Source organism: Palaemon carinicauda, chromosome 1, assembly GCF_036898095.1.
Source record: "Palaemon carinicauda isolate YSFRI2023 chromosome 1, ASM3689809v2, whole genome shotgun sequence".
Classification (NCBI taxonomy): Eukaryota; Metazoa; Arthropoda; class Malacostraca; order Decapoda; family Palaemonidae; genus Palaemon; species Palaemon carinicauda.
In genome coordinates this window covers 186401663-186417107 of record NC_090725.1, presented here as the reverse complement: position 1 = coordinate 186417107, position 15445 = coordinate 186401663, and the positions used below count along the sequence as shown (strand labels likewise).

Genomic DNA, 15445 nt, shown 5'->3' with positions numbered 1-15445 from the left:
CTGTTGGGTTGAATCGCATGAAGTTAATTGGAGTTTAATTCATGTTGCCTATGCATGATAGTTTATAGTTTTTAGTTCTGTGGTGCTTGATCATAAAGTTTAGGATATTATTTATTATGGCTCCGTCAGTAATTATTCAATAGAGACTTTGCAAAGAGACAAAGATTTCATTTGTTACAGAGAGAGAGAGAGAGAGAGAGAGAGAGAGAGAGAGAGAGAGAGAGAGAGAGAGAGAGAGAGAGAGAGAGAGTTACAAGGATTTTGAATGTCTCAAAGACTTTTTAGTCCATAAGCGGTGACTTCATTTGCTCTTTCGTGGGGCGTTTTATTTTATGCATTTAGAGTTCTCATGATCTTTCCTAACTTATTCTTGAACTCGTTTACTGTGTTACTGTTTACTACATCCGCTGAAAGTCTATTCCAAGCATTTGCTCTTTTGTATGTAAAGAAATTGAATACCGAGTGGTTGTATCTTTTCAATTCAAGTTTGTAGCCGTTACCTCTGAACTGATTTGTGCTAAGAGTGAATGGATATTTGTAATCCTAGCTTTACTAGATCCTCTCTTAAGGCTTCAACGTTTTCTTAGTTCGCAGCATTCCTATCTAATTTAGTTATTGTCTGCTAATTTGGCTATTCTACTAATTAATCCTATACCAATGTCATTAATGTAGATCAGAAATAGCAATGGGCCAAGGACGGATCCTTGAGGTACTTCGCTTGTAACAGTTGCCCACTCTGAAGCTTCTCCATTGATTACAACTCTCTGTTTTCTGTTTGTTAGACAATCTTCGATCCATTCAGCTGGCTCGTCAATATATGAGAGAGAGAGAGAGAGAGAGAGAGAGAGAGAGAGAGAGAGAGAGAGAGAGAGAGAGAGAGAGAGAGAGAGAGAGAGAGAGAGAGAGAGAGAGACTTTTTAGTCGATCCAGGGGCCTCCATTTGCTTCTTGGAAGGGCAATATAGTTTAAGCATTTAGTTCTTATGATCTAGTCTAACTTATTCTTGAACTCATTAACCGTGTTACTGTTTACTATATCCGCTGGAAGTCTATTCCAAGTATTTCTATTTTGTATGTAAAGAAATTGCCACATTAGGTGGTGTTGAATCTTTCAATTCCAGTTGGTATCCATTACCTCTGGACTGATATGTGCTAAGCATGAATAGATTGCTGTAATCTACATTTGTTATTCCCTTAAGAATTTTGAATGCCTCTATTATCTGAACCCTTAGTTGTCGAATTTGTAGATCAAATAAGTGCAAATGTTCCATCCTCTGTCTATATCCAAATTACCTTAGTGTTGAAACTAGTTTGGGGGCCCTATATCTTACTGCTTCCGGTCAATCTATATCCTTCTGAATACTTGGAGCCCAGAATTGGACTCCGTATTCTAGATAGGGTCTTACTAGTGATGTGTACAGCTGTAGTACAGTCTTTGTTTCTGTATTTGATTATACTGGTGTTTCACATAACTGTCTTCAATAACAATGCAAGTAATATTCACACTTTAGTATTGCACTTGTAAATAAAAACATAGTGAATTAGAATCTTTTCCATTGTTTACTTTTATGCTTTGCAAATCAATTGATTAAGGTAAGTTACCGAAGGATATTTCACATTTCCTAAAAGAAATAATTACAGTATTACCTAATCTATCATATTCAAATTAGCATAATAATTTCAAACATTTTATTTGAAATAACCTATATTCACGTGTAGAGGACGAAGCCCAAAATTTCCCTTAAAAGTAAAACTATCATAGACTGCATGTAATGGTCAAATGACAATTTCAGAGTCAGCCTAATGTTATTATACTTATATTATGAATCTTTTACCACACATTTCAATCTTCATTGTTGCTACTGTTATATATTTATGTTTTTAGTTTATAAAATAAGCTGTATTTCTATTTAAAAAAATATAAAAACAAAACAATTTAGTGAGTTTTAATAATGTTTACAAATTTGACATTGACGAATAGGTAAACAGCCATCTACAACATCTCTTGGCAAAAATGTAAACAATCCTAGTTGTCAAAAACAACTGTTTTTGGTAACAGAAATACTGTACTGAAAAGATAAAATTACCGGTAATTCTTATTTTTATTTTACTTGAACACTACAGTATAAGATTATACTGAGCATATTATATGTTGTAAAGTCATTCCTTCCAAACTACTATATAATGTTAGGATTTAGGTAACTATAGCCATGGGGTTAGTAATAAATAACACCCTATTAGCATTAGACTCGAACCAGTGATTGAATTATTGTTTCATTACAGCTAAAATAAGCATGGAACAAACTTCTCGAGATCGCGGGACCCATAATGAAAAAAAGTAAAGTAAATAATTTGTCTAGAAGCTAACAAATGGAAAACAAAAACTTTGCTATTAATGCATTTACCTATATAGTATAGTAAATTTCTAAAATAATAAAAATAAATATATAAATAAGTATTAAGTTTTAGGATAACAAGCAGTTTGTGGACCAGTCAAGTCTTTGGACAATAGGTGACTTCCAACAATCGGTCAGTAAAACTGATTCATTCTAGTATAAGCAGCGGCTCAGTACACAACTCGGAAACGTCTTTACTGTGTGTGTGGTTTTTTCATATACATATATCGACGGTTCACATGCAGTGTCTGCTAAACACGTCTTTACTTTAGGGAACACTTCTTGAAAAAGCTCCAACAGCAAAAGATTAGTGCTTTTCAATATCGATGTGTGGATTAGGTCAGACCGGTTTATACCCACAATATCTCACATTGTTTATAAGGCATAAGAGAGTGGAAGAGCTTTATATTGAAGGCAAAAAATAGTGAGTGAGTGTTCCTCTCTGTTAACGTATAGTGTGGTTAGCAGTTAATTTTGTCGATGTTCCTGTGCCATATATGGTTAGTGTCTTACCTTGTAATTTAGATATTTATATTAACTGCAACAATAAGTAGAAAAAAATGGTACAATCTTTAAAATACAAGCAAATCAGCTTTTTTTTTCATTCGGTTGTTATTGTGGCTGTATGCGTTTACGCAATGATTATAACGTTATTAATGATACTTTTATCATTATCTTCAAATTTTCTAGCCCATTGAAGTAGAAAACAAGATATATATCATTACAGGGTTACTGTAGATATTTCAGGATTACTGCGTAGAACTTTGTATGGAAAATGGTTAATAGTCGTTGTTTAAAATATGTGCACTAGTAAATCTGAAATTGTAAGCATATTATACAGTAAAGAATCACAGTAAAGGTGTTTATAGTAAATTTCGGCAACACATGCGGTGAGTCAAGTCATCCGAACAAAAACAGCGAACACTTACAGTACAGTAGAGTCAAGGTGTACTATAGTGATATCAGGATGTTACAATAATAAACACTACATTATCAGCAAATGGTTGTACAGTATTACTATATAGAAACAACTATACTTTGAAAGAAACCATGTAAAAACAATATTAGGTAGTGCTTAGTGGGTTAATTATCTGATCGTAGCCAATGACAGTGAGTTGTTAGGTTATGAGTTATTACACCCTAGAGAAGCAAGTATTCACGAATTCATGCCTGTATCTGTTACCAAACCCTCGTGAAGTGTGGGGCCTGACTGTAATTACCTTCTCTCCCAAACAGTTCCTTTAACTGTAAATGAATCACAGCTGATCTGTTACCCTTCCAAAGATGATAGGCTTCCTGCTATTCAAAATATGCACTTCTACAATCATATCAAACAGTGTTGTGTCACAGATGCAATGTTAGCTGCTGGGAATATGGTTTAATAAAATTTTGGTTTCCTTTGTTTTATTAATGGGTGATTTTGATTAATTTTAAGATTGTGTTCCCTATTTTGGATTAATACTTGTTAGCAAAAGTATACAAATAATTAATACTTAATTTACTTGCTTTAAGGGCTGCTTCTTTGGTTTTATACAGGACCCTTCACATTCATTTTATTATGTTCATTACAAGGCATTCAGCATTTCACATTGCATATTGTTCATTTATTGTCAAATCCACATCATCAAAGCACTCAAGAGAATAAGAAAGCCTTGAGTTTCCTCTTGAAAGCTTTAATATCTTCAGTCTTTTGGATGTCTGGTGGGACCTTACTGTATAGTCTTGGGGGCGAATATTCAAAGGCTTTAGAGCCTACAGTAGATATAAATCCAGCTTACAGTAATTTGAAACCATCTGTAACTATTCCTGTGTCAGCACAATTTGTTGGCTGCACAATATGTAGCAATTCTCTTATATATTTTGGAAGTCTAGTTCTGATAAATTGATGGGTTATTGAACATACAGTATTTTAAATTCAATTCTTGCTTTAATAGACAGCCATTGTAAATCAGTTAATGTAGGAATAATGAGGAATTATTTAGAAACACAACCTGGTGCATCAAGTTATAGCTTTAGTTGTAACAGTTTAGTACCAAGGCCCTAGACTAACATGCGAGTCTGATGTATAAATGAGAAATATTTCAAGACTTTAAATTTCCAATCTCTTTTCTTCGTGTCCCACCTGGTAGACGACCCTAACCAGGGCTCCAAACCATGGTTCCTGACTGATGGTGGCGCTGGCTGAAAGATTCCCTGAGATTGTAAGAGAACATAATGACCTGTGATTGTGAGCAGGAGAGCTAGGAGAAGGCGAACAGTGAGAAGGCTAATGCCTAGGCTCCAGAGAATGCCTAGAGGCTATTGAAGGAGAAACTTAGGTATTGGTCTCCTTTCCCAACAACCTTCCTTAGAACGGTATCGTTCTGGTGAGCGATGACAATGTTCAGGCAACCGATGAAGTTCTTGCAAACTTTAGATGGAGAGACAAAGCCTGCGAGATACAGAAGACTGACAAAAGGTTGCAGCTTGACGAGTTGCTGATGGATGGCACGTGGTTGGAAAGCGCCGAACAGTCGGTGAATGCCGATCGCCTACTGATTGTTTAGGGGATCGGCAAGCTGGCGAACTGCGAGCAGCGAGAGACTGACGGCTGGAAGACTGTAGTTTGATTTCCAATTCCTTAGATCAGCAAGTCGTTGGCAAATGGTGAGTCGATAGGGACTGCCAAGCAGTCAAAGGCTGATAGTGAGCTGGCGAATGGGGAGAGAAATGACGAACCGTCGGTGAACAGCAAACTTTCAGTGAACAAAGAACCATAGGGAATGACGAACCGTTGACTAACGGCGAACAGCTGGTCATTGACAAGCGGGCGAGTGATGAGGAGCTGGAGGACTGAACAGTCAACACCTAGAAAGTTACTGGAACTCGGCAAGCAGGTTGGGATTCTGGCGATTCGATGGGCTTTGGCGAAAGCTCACCGAAGAACACTGGACTGGCAAACGATGCAAGGCTAGCAAACGGCAAGTCTGAGGAGAGTCTGGTGACACAGGCAAAGGTCAGGAACCCGCAGGCGAATGGCGAGACTGATGGTCTCTTGGCAAATGTGAATGGTGAGGAGTTGGCGAATGACGAGGTTCTTGACGATCACCACAGGTTATCGTTCAGCAGTAGATGGTGAAGAGCCAAACAGACGTATCTTTGACAGAGACAAAGGAGAGCGTCTGAGGCGACGCGGAGGACCACGAACTCTAAGAGTTCATTGCTGGCAAGGACGAGCCTCTGCAGGAGAGGCTGACCAAAAAGAGGGTCTCTGGTAGGAATCCAAAGAGGTGTCTCAATGGGGGATCTCCATCGCAAATGAGAGAGGTGACCACCCACAGGAGATACTTGCCTCATACTTTACTCCACCCACAAAGGAAGATTGGCAAGGGTGGGAGCACAGTCTTCAGCAGCAGCAGCGGCGGAAGAGGCAGGGCCGGATTCAAAAGGCGGGACAGCAGATAATGATTCCGGGCCATGAAGGTCCACACTAATACCAACAAATCCACCTCCGAAAAGGAAGAACGTTACCTTTCAGCACCCAGCTGAAGGAGCTGCAACAGCGCCTTCTTCGAAGGAGGGCAGGACAAACCCAAGAAGTACTACACCTGAAAAATTTCAGAAAACAATAAGGACTCCCACAGGGGAAGGCGGGACTGCTTCACTGGAGGAAGCATCACTATCTCTTGAGGACCGAGGTTGTTCTGCTGTTAATAGTCCTGCACTACTATTCATAGGTTCCCAGGAGGAAACCGGCCGAACAGGAGCTGTGGAGGACAGTCAGGGGGGCAGAAGCAGTTTTGGATTTCTTCGACTTCGAGGAAGACCCTAAAAGCGACAAATCCTTCTTAGCCTTCTTCCGTCGGCGCACAAACCTTTCCCACTGGGATGCAGACCACTCCTGGCATCCAGGGCAGGTGTTATCACTATCATAACGTTGCCCTCTACAAACAGGACATAACCGGTGAGGATCAGTGTCCACGGAGGACATAAAAGTCCCGCAGGAGTGGGACTTAGTTCCTGGGCAGGTCTGCATAACAATGGCAAGAAGATGCACAGACACTGCAAAGAAAGAGCAAAAATATAGATTAGTAATAAGTCAATAATTGGTGAGGGGAAGAGCAGTAATGTCCGATCTCCACCTGAGCCAAAAACAAAGCGAGGCTCACAGCATAGGTGTGCGAGTGAGAGGGGTAGTAGTAGCTACCCTACTCATTCACACACCTAGGACGTGATCCCTACTTTCCTTGGAGGTAGGACTTCAAGGGTGGACTGGTGCTGGCAGGCCAATTTGTATAAACAGCTATAGGTTTCTATTGTTAGGAAAAATACAAATCACTTCCAAATTTGTCATTTGTTCCGTCACTAATACAAACCAACGCTATTTACAGGGGATGACTTACCCTTTAGGAGGGTGAAAGTCTATGCCAAATGGCTTCTTGGCTTTGAAATGGGGTTTTCCCCTTTATGTTTTTTGCACATAATTAGTGGAAACCCTACACCTTGCTAAAACCATACTATGCATGGTTCGCAGCCTGCGCAAGCTATGTACTTGTGATACTAGCACTATAATTGGTCCAGGTAAGAGTTCTACGAGTCATAGGACTCTTCTGAGGGTACCATAGACTTAGCCAATCACACCTTGCCATGGGGTATGGGGGACGTAACGAATATATCTAACTATACCAGGTTACACAAGGGAAATGGTTCTACCTGCAAACAGTGAAGGTCAACTTTGTACAGTACCATGCGTCCTGTTATTCCTGTGGGTGGAAGATGAAAAAAAGAAAGAGCCAGTCATTCTCTGTCATTCATCCCAGAATAAACCATGGTTAAACTCTACCCTACCTTATTTGCAACTTGTCCATCAAGGACCCTGAGATTTTAAAAACATTTATTGTGTAGCCACCAATCCATGGAGAACGTCTCCATGTTCCTGTGGGTCATGTCTTGCAGCAACCGGACAGTGAAGGTCATTCGACGATTCTACATGACTGCTGACAAGACCTGCGTCACATAGTCTTATAAATGCTAGGGCATATTCCTGCCCCCTAATGTTATGAGATCTCAGTCCCTTCTATGAGGAGAAGGATAAGGATTCGATGCTTGGGCCATGACCTTGCGGATCAGAGACGAGAATGTGTTCTTGGTGATCGTTCTTTTGACTTTCCTCGAGCTGACGAAAAGTGTTGACACTCAGGGGAGACCTTTTGCAGTTTCTTAGAGGTAGGGCCTCCAGTTTTTCTTTGGCATAGTAACTGTCGATCTGGATCATTGGTCGTGCTGCGAAGGACTCCCAGACCGAAAAGTTTGGATTCTGGGATCTGAGCTGCCAGAAACGAGGTCAAGCATTACCTGGTTCATCATTGTGAATGTGAGATGTTACGGGCGTCCCATGGGCTTCACTGACTGACTTGGCCGAAGCCAACATGAACGGGAGATTTGTCAAAGAGGTCAGGTGAACGTCTGCTACTTGGAGTCCTGGATCAAGGTCTCTTTTCCAACTAAGGGTCTGTAGGCTTGAAAGGCGATGCTAATGTAAAGAAAGGTTAATCCCTTTTGGTTTGAAGGTGAGGCTCAAGGACTAGTAGTGGCCTTTCATTACCGAGACCAAGAGAAGCTTTCCTCCCAAATGTAGCCAAAGAACTCCCTTATATTGGCATAGTGGCATCTATGATAACAACTTACAATCCACTTTGCCTGGATGGCCGAAGCCAAAGATCTAAACAGGTATCCAGACAACCTCTTTGCAGCCTGTTGTAGGAAAGAGAGACTAAAAGAGAACGGGAGACCAAGCAGGAGAAGGAAGATTCTCTCACAAATAGAAAAGACGGCTACCATTTGCTGCTGTTATTGGCGATCCTTTCAGCAAGCAGGAAGATTGCTGCACAGTGACTGTTGGATAGACAACTCCCTCGGCAGGGGAGTGGATGAATCCCTCTCTTCGCTGGAAGAATCCCCTGAAAGTGAATGAAGTCTTTTCTGCAAAAAGAAAAGACATGATCAACATCTGCTGCTGTAGTCGGGGATTCTCCCCACAAGCAAGAAGGTCACTGATCAGTGGTTGGAGGGATTCTCCCACGAAAGGGAGAGTTCCAGCACCTAGAGGCTGTCCTCTTGGCCGCACTCTCTGTTTACCCTCAGGGAATTTTAAGAGACTTTTATAGGTAGTAGGTTGGCCAGGGCACCAGCCGCCCGTTGAGATACTACTGCTAGAGAGTTATGGGGTCTTTTGACTGGTCAGACAGTACTACATAGGACCCTTCTCTCTGGTTACGGGTTTCTTTCCCTTTGCCTACACAGACACCGAATAGTCTGGCCTATTCTTTACAGATTCTCTTCTGTCCTCATACACCTGACAATACTGAGGTTGCCAAACAATTATTCTTCACCCAAGGGGTTAACTACTGCACTGTAATTGTTCAGTGACTTCTTCCCTCTTGGTTGTACAAGAGACTCTTTAGCTATGATAAGCAGCTCTTCTAGGAGAAGGACACTCCAAAATCAAACCATTGTTCTCTAGTTTTGGTTAGTGCCATAGCCTCTGTACCATGGTCTTCCACTGTCTTGGGTTAGAATTCGGGCACACTGTTCTATCTAGTTTCTCTTCCTCTTGTTTTGTTAAAGTTTTTATAGTTTATATAGGAAATATTTATTTTAATGTTTTAACTATTCTTAAAATATTTTATTTTTCCTTATTTCCTTTCCTCACTGGGCTATTTTCCCTGTTGGGGCCCCTGGGCTTATAGCATCCTGCTTTTCCAACTAGGGTTGTAGCTTAACATTCAATAATAATAATAATAATAATAATAACAATAATAATACCGTTCGGAGTCGTCGTCCTCCTCCTCCTCCTCCTCCTCCTCCTCCTCCTCCTCAGCCAAGCTACAACTCTAGTTGGAAAAGCAAGATGCTATAAGCCCAAGGGCTCCAATAGGGAAAAATAGCCTAGTGAGGAAGGAAATAAGGAAATAAATAAATGATGAGATCAAATTAACAATAAATCATTCTAAAAACAGTAACAATGTCAAAACAGATACGTCATATATAAACTATTAACAACATCAAAACAGATATGTCATATATAAGCTATAAAAAGACTCATATCTGCCCGGTCAACATAAAAACGTTTGCTGCAACTTTGAACTTTTGATGCACCTGGAGGGAGAGTTCAATCCAAGGACGGACCGAGTAGGTCAAATCCTCGGCAAAATAAAATAGTCTTGTCTTCTCAGGTCCATCTCCTGCTGGATATCCCAGAGACCTGCAAAACAGGGGGATCCTGCTCCTATTCGTGTCCCCGAAGAGGCTGGATTTGAAGGAATCCAATGCGGGCTTGATAAACCTAAGTGAAACAGTGTCTTAAAGAGATGTAGCTATTGCTGGCCGGAAGTGCGTCTCGTAGAGAAGTCTCCTGTTATCCTCTTCATAGGATCCCATCATTCTGCGGAAAAAAACACTGCATGACGACGATGGATGTATCCAAGGGTACCTGTCTCTGATAAGGAAGATGGGTTATCTCGAGATTTACTTCAATCCTCCAATTTCGGCAAACTCAGGGTGAAGTCTCGGTGGTGACAAAGGTCAACCACCGACTCTGTTAGGATCAGTCCATTGTACTGAAGTCTTCGGAGAACGAAGCCGTTCCTGACAAATTAGATTGACACTATGGTAGAGCTTCTCGTGAGAATTGCTAGATGGTCAAAGATACTTCCTCAATGATGGCATTTTGGTCCTAGTGGTTGAACGTAACCAGGAGGTCCTGTGGACTAACTGTTTGTTTGACCATATGCCTTCTCGTCGAACAGTTTGAAAAACTAACCTTTTTGCGGAAAAAAGGATGAAAATGGAGAAGAAGCTCAGAGACTTCGATGAAAGCAAATCAGTCTGTCCGAAGACGTAACGGCTGACGGGCGTCCGAGGGGATGTTCGGAACAAATAGGTAAGGAGAGAATCGCCCTCACACTTCCATTGATAACAGAAAGAAAGCGTATTCTCTCATAGCCGAGCTGTGAATTCTCTGGGCTTGTTACAAAGAGATGCATACTCCAAATTTGTAGGAGGGGACCTGTCATGGGGCAACCTCCCCGAGGACGAGAAAAAGGGAGTTATGTCATGGATAAGAACATCGATGATGTCCACAGCATCCCTTTCCCAGACATGAACAAGTGGCCACCGCCGGGTCAGGAAACCCATTGATGATCCTCATGCAGGCCAAGACATGCCAGAAGGTTGCTCTACCTCTGATAGCTTCAGACTAGCAGCTCTTGGCGGATAGTCGTCGCTGTCATCGAAGCTATCTACCAACGAGAAATCATCTTGGGGTGGGTCAAGGTCATCCCTTGCTTGATGGGTGCCGCTGTAGGGTTTGGAGATGATCGTTTAGGACTGTCTTGTGAAGGTCTTAATGCCCTTGCCAAAGATTTGGGCACAGTCTTGGAATCCTTCAACTCCTTCCGGGGAGGAAAGATTTCCTCCAGGAGTGAATGTCTTGAACGATCTTCCATTCATGCCTCACCTGGTGAGGGACACGTCCTCCCATAAGGGTCTGGATACAGGTCGTAGTTTTGGTGGAACTACGTCAATAGGAGAGGGGTGGAAAGCACCACCAGAGACTGAGGGTGCGAGCTCACTCAGGGAGGAGTGGGCACAACGATGCTAATTAGTATTATTATTATTATTATTATTATTATTATTATTGTTATTATTACTAACTGCTAAGCTACAACCATAGTTAGAAAAGCAGAATGCTATAATCCCAAGGGATCCATCAGGGAAAATGGCCCAGCGAGGAAAAGAAACAAGGAAAAATAAAATATTTAAGAACAGTAACATTAAAACAAATATCTCCTATATAAACTAAAAAAATTTTAACAAAACAAGAGGAAGAGATATAAGATAGAATAGTGTGCCCGAGTCTACCCTCAAGCAAGAGAACTCTACCCCAAGACAGTGGAAGGCCATATTACAGAGGCTATGGCACTACCCAAGACTAGAGAACAATAGTCAGATTTTGGAGTGTCCTTCTCCTAGAAGAGCTGCTTACCATAGCTAAAGAGTCTCTTCTACCCTTACCAATAGGAAATTGGCCACTGAACAATTACAGTGCAGTAGTTAACTCCTTGTGTGAAGAAGAATTGTTTAGTAATCTCAGTGTTGTCAGGTGTACCAGAACAGAGGAAAATATGTACAGAATAGGCCAGACTATTTGGTGTTCATGTGTGTGTGTGTGTAGTCAAGGAAAAATGAACCATAACCACAAAGAAGGATCCAATGTAGTACTGTCTGACCAGTCAAAGGACCCCAAAACTCTCTAGCAGTAGTATCTCAACAGGTGGCTGGTGCCCTGGCCAACCTACTACCTGCGGTTTGAAGGTTCCCCCTTACGGGAGAAAGGAACAGGTAATTTTGGTTACTTGGGTTCCCTAAAAAATCTGGATACAGGTCGTAGAGGGGCGGAAAGCACCCACCAGAGACTCTCTTAGCTAGATGGATAAGGGTGCAAGCCCACTCGGGGAGGAGTGAGCACAACGATGCTGAGTTTCCCGCTTTGACCTGCGGTTTGAAGGTTCCACCTTACAGGGAAAAGGAACAGGTTTTGATTCTTTGGATTCCCTAAAAATGTCTTCCTAAAGAGGAGACCGTCAGGAGCCATCCCTGTGATATGTTCTCTTAGGAGAACGTGATGGTTAGTGCTTGCGGGCCGGAGAGCGAGAGGATGAACCTCTACAAGGCACTAGCGAATGGCGGAATGGAGAGTGCCAATGCCCCACCGAGCGACGAGAAGCTCGTGAAGGAGTGTCTGGACGACTGTCTCCTTTCTGGCAAAAGACGGCGTTCCGTTGAATGATCATGTTCTGGCGAACGTAAGTGCCCCCACGAACGACAGCATTCCGGCAAACGACGATGTTCTAGCAAACAACGTTGCTCTGGCAAACAATGGCTGGTTGGAGACCACTTAGGAACTGGCGAAGGATGTTGTTATGGCGAACAATGGCCAGTTGATGAATGCTTGCGAGTCACAGAACTACACAAGACTGGAGAGTGACGAGCAGTTGTCAATTGACGAGCTGCTGGTGATCGGTGCTTAGCTGGCAAATGCCGAGAGTCTGGCGAACGGCGAGCAACAGGAGAATGACAGGTATCTAGGGAATGTTTAGTAGGAAGAGATTGAGGAGTTGTTGGTGAACGATGAGCTGTTAGAGAATGACAAACAGCTGGCAATCGATGAGAAGCTAGCAAAAGGTAAACCGTTGGCCATAGACAAGAAAGTGGAGAATGATGGCCAGCTGGAGGCTGACGAGTCACAGGTGAGTGATGAGAAGCTAAAGGACTGCGAAATGTTCGCGAATGACAAGCTGCTGAAAAATGACGACCGGCTGGTGATCGATGGTGAGCTGGCAAACAGCGAACCGTTGGCGATCGGTGAGAAGCCAGAGAACGAAAAACAGCCAGTGGTTGATGAGTCACAGGTGAGTGACGAAAGACTGGAGGACTGCGATCAGTTAAGAGAACGACAAGCTGTCGGAGAACGATGAGCAGCTGGCAAGCGATGGGAAACTGGCGAACGGCGAACCATTGGCGATATGCGAGAAGGCAAAGAACGATGGACAGCCGGCGGCTGACTAGTCACGGGAGAGTGACTCGAAGCTGGAGGACTCCGAAAAGTTGGCGAACCACAAACTGCGGGAGCTCGATGAGCAGTCAGAGAATCTAGGGATTCTGTAGCAGCTAGCAAACCATGAACAGCTGTCAAGTGGCGAAAGGTCGGAGATTGACGATGGACATCCAAACAGCGAGTCCGAGTAATTCAACAAAGTAGGCAAGGTTCAGGAGCCAGAAGGCTGTCGGCAAGTCTGACGAGATTCATCAAGAGAGGACGAGTGATGATCTCTACTAGAGGTCTGAGGATGAGGCGACGAGTGACGAAGAGTGGGTGAGCGGCAAGGTCCTGGCATTTGACGATCCTCCAAGGGGGTCGTCCGACGGGCAAAGGAGGAGCCAAAGAGATGTCTCTTACCTGGAGGTGAAGGAGAAGTCTCGAGGCGTCGAGGAGGACCACACACTCTACGAGTTCGTTGAGGTTGTAAACATCTTCCGAAGGGGAGGACTGCTCAGGAGGAACAGGAAGATGTCTAGAAGACTTCATGGTCTATAGGGGGGATCTCACTCTAGGACGAGAGATGCCCACTCACAGGAGAGACCTGCCTCAGACTTTGCTCTACCCTCAAGGGACAAGTTGGGTCAACATGGAGAAGAGTGTAGTTTTGGAAACAAAACTGCAACTACTGCAATGAGATATACTGTATCTGTTGGCAATTCTCCCCGAAAGAGGGAAGGTTGCTAGACAGAAGCTGATGAAGGGAAGTTCTCCCATGGTTGTTCAACTTGTTTGTTGATGGAGTGGTGAGGGAGGTGAATGCTCGAGTGCTTGGTCAAGGATTGAAACTGATAGACAGGAGTGATCAAGAGTTGTTGTTTGCAGATCATACTGTACTAGTTGCAAACTCGGAAGAGAAGCTTGGTCGATTAGTAACAGAGAAGGAAGTTGAGAATTAATGTGGGTAAGAGCAACGTTATGAGATGCACGAGAAGGAAGGGTGGTGCGAGGTTGAATATCATGTTGGATGGATAATTACTGGAAGTAGATCAGTTTAAGTACTTGGGAACTGTAGTTGCAGCAAATGATGAAGTGGAAGCAGATGTATGTCAGAGTGAATGAAGGATGCAAAGTGTTGGGGGCAGCGAAGGGAGTGGTAAAGAATAGAGGGTTAGGCATGAATGTAAAGAGAGTTCTGTATGAGAAAGTAATTGTATGGATGAAAGTTCTGGGGAATGAATGTGACAGAGAGACAGAAATTTAATATGAAGGGTCTGAGGAGTAAGACTGGTGTATCTCAGTTAGATAGGGTTAGGAACAAAGTAGTGAGGGTGAGAACAGGTGTAAGACATGAGTTAGCAGCTAGAGCAGATATGAGTGTATAAATGTGTTGGTGGTTTGGCCATGTTGAGAGAATGGAAAGTGGCTGTCTGCTATGGAAGGTGATGAATGCAAGAGTTGATGGGAGAAGTAAAAGAGGAGAGCCAAGGTTTGGGTGGATGGATGGAGTGAAAAAAGCTCTGGGTGATAGGAGGATAGATGAGAGAGAGAGAGAGTGGCAAGAGAGCGTGCTAGAAATAGGAATGAATGGTGAGCAATTGTGATTCAGTTCCAATAGGTCCTGCTGCTTCCTCCAGTTGCCTTGGTGACTGCGTTGGTAGCAGCAGTAGGGAATTCAGCGTATGAAACTTCATCTGTGGTGGATAATGGGGGGAGGGTGAGCTGTGGCATCCTAGCAGTACCAGTCGAACTCGGCTCAATCCCTCGTCAAGCTGGGAGGAGTGGAAAGAGGAAAGGTCCCCTTTTGTCCATTTGTTTGATGTTGGTTAGCCCCCCAAAATTGGGGGAAGTGTTTTGGTAAATAGAATAAAATAGGATAGGCTGGTAATTGTGACCATAGCAATTACTTTATCATTTTACGAGGCATTAAAAGCTGTGGATTTTACAAAATCGTACTGTTCAATAAAAGAAGTAAACTATGATTTAAACCAATAATTTACATCAATATACAGTACCTGACAGCTTACAAGAGTTTGAACGCTAATCAACTTTAACTTATCTACACAAAGGATCAGACAGGTAATAGGTACTGTAATATAAATACAGTATTTCCAGTTTACTTTCTACTTTTTTATTACATTTTGCATCCCGGTCACGAAATATTTTTGATAATTGGAACATTCCGAACAAATATCCACGGTTAAAATTACATAAATAACAGCTATATGTCCCACAAAGGGAAGACAGGTCCTTGTTTTCTATTTAAAAAAAAAAAAAAAAAAAAAAATTCAGATAAACAAAATTCTTGGAGTATACACATATTTTAAAACCAGAGGAAGACATGCCTCGGTAAACGCCTTATAAACCTTGCTCACAAAAAGACAGAACGTTACAAAGTAGAGCTGGAGAGGTTGGGACGTTGCTGCTACGAGAATACAGCATACATAGGTTACTCTAAAAGGTGCTGAAAT

The 15445-nt window shown here is 42.5% G+C and overlaps 1 protein-coding gene across 1 annotated transcript in view; it reads right to left on the bottom strand.

The window, feature by feature from the left end:
* Polr1B (RNA polymerase I subunit Rpl135) overlaps window positions 1–15445 on the bottom strand; it is a 494679-nt gene that overhangs the window by 291795 nt on the left and 187439 nt on the right. The gene's annotated exons all lie outside the window — the stretch shown is intronic.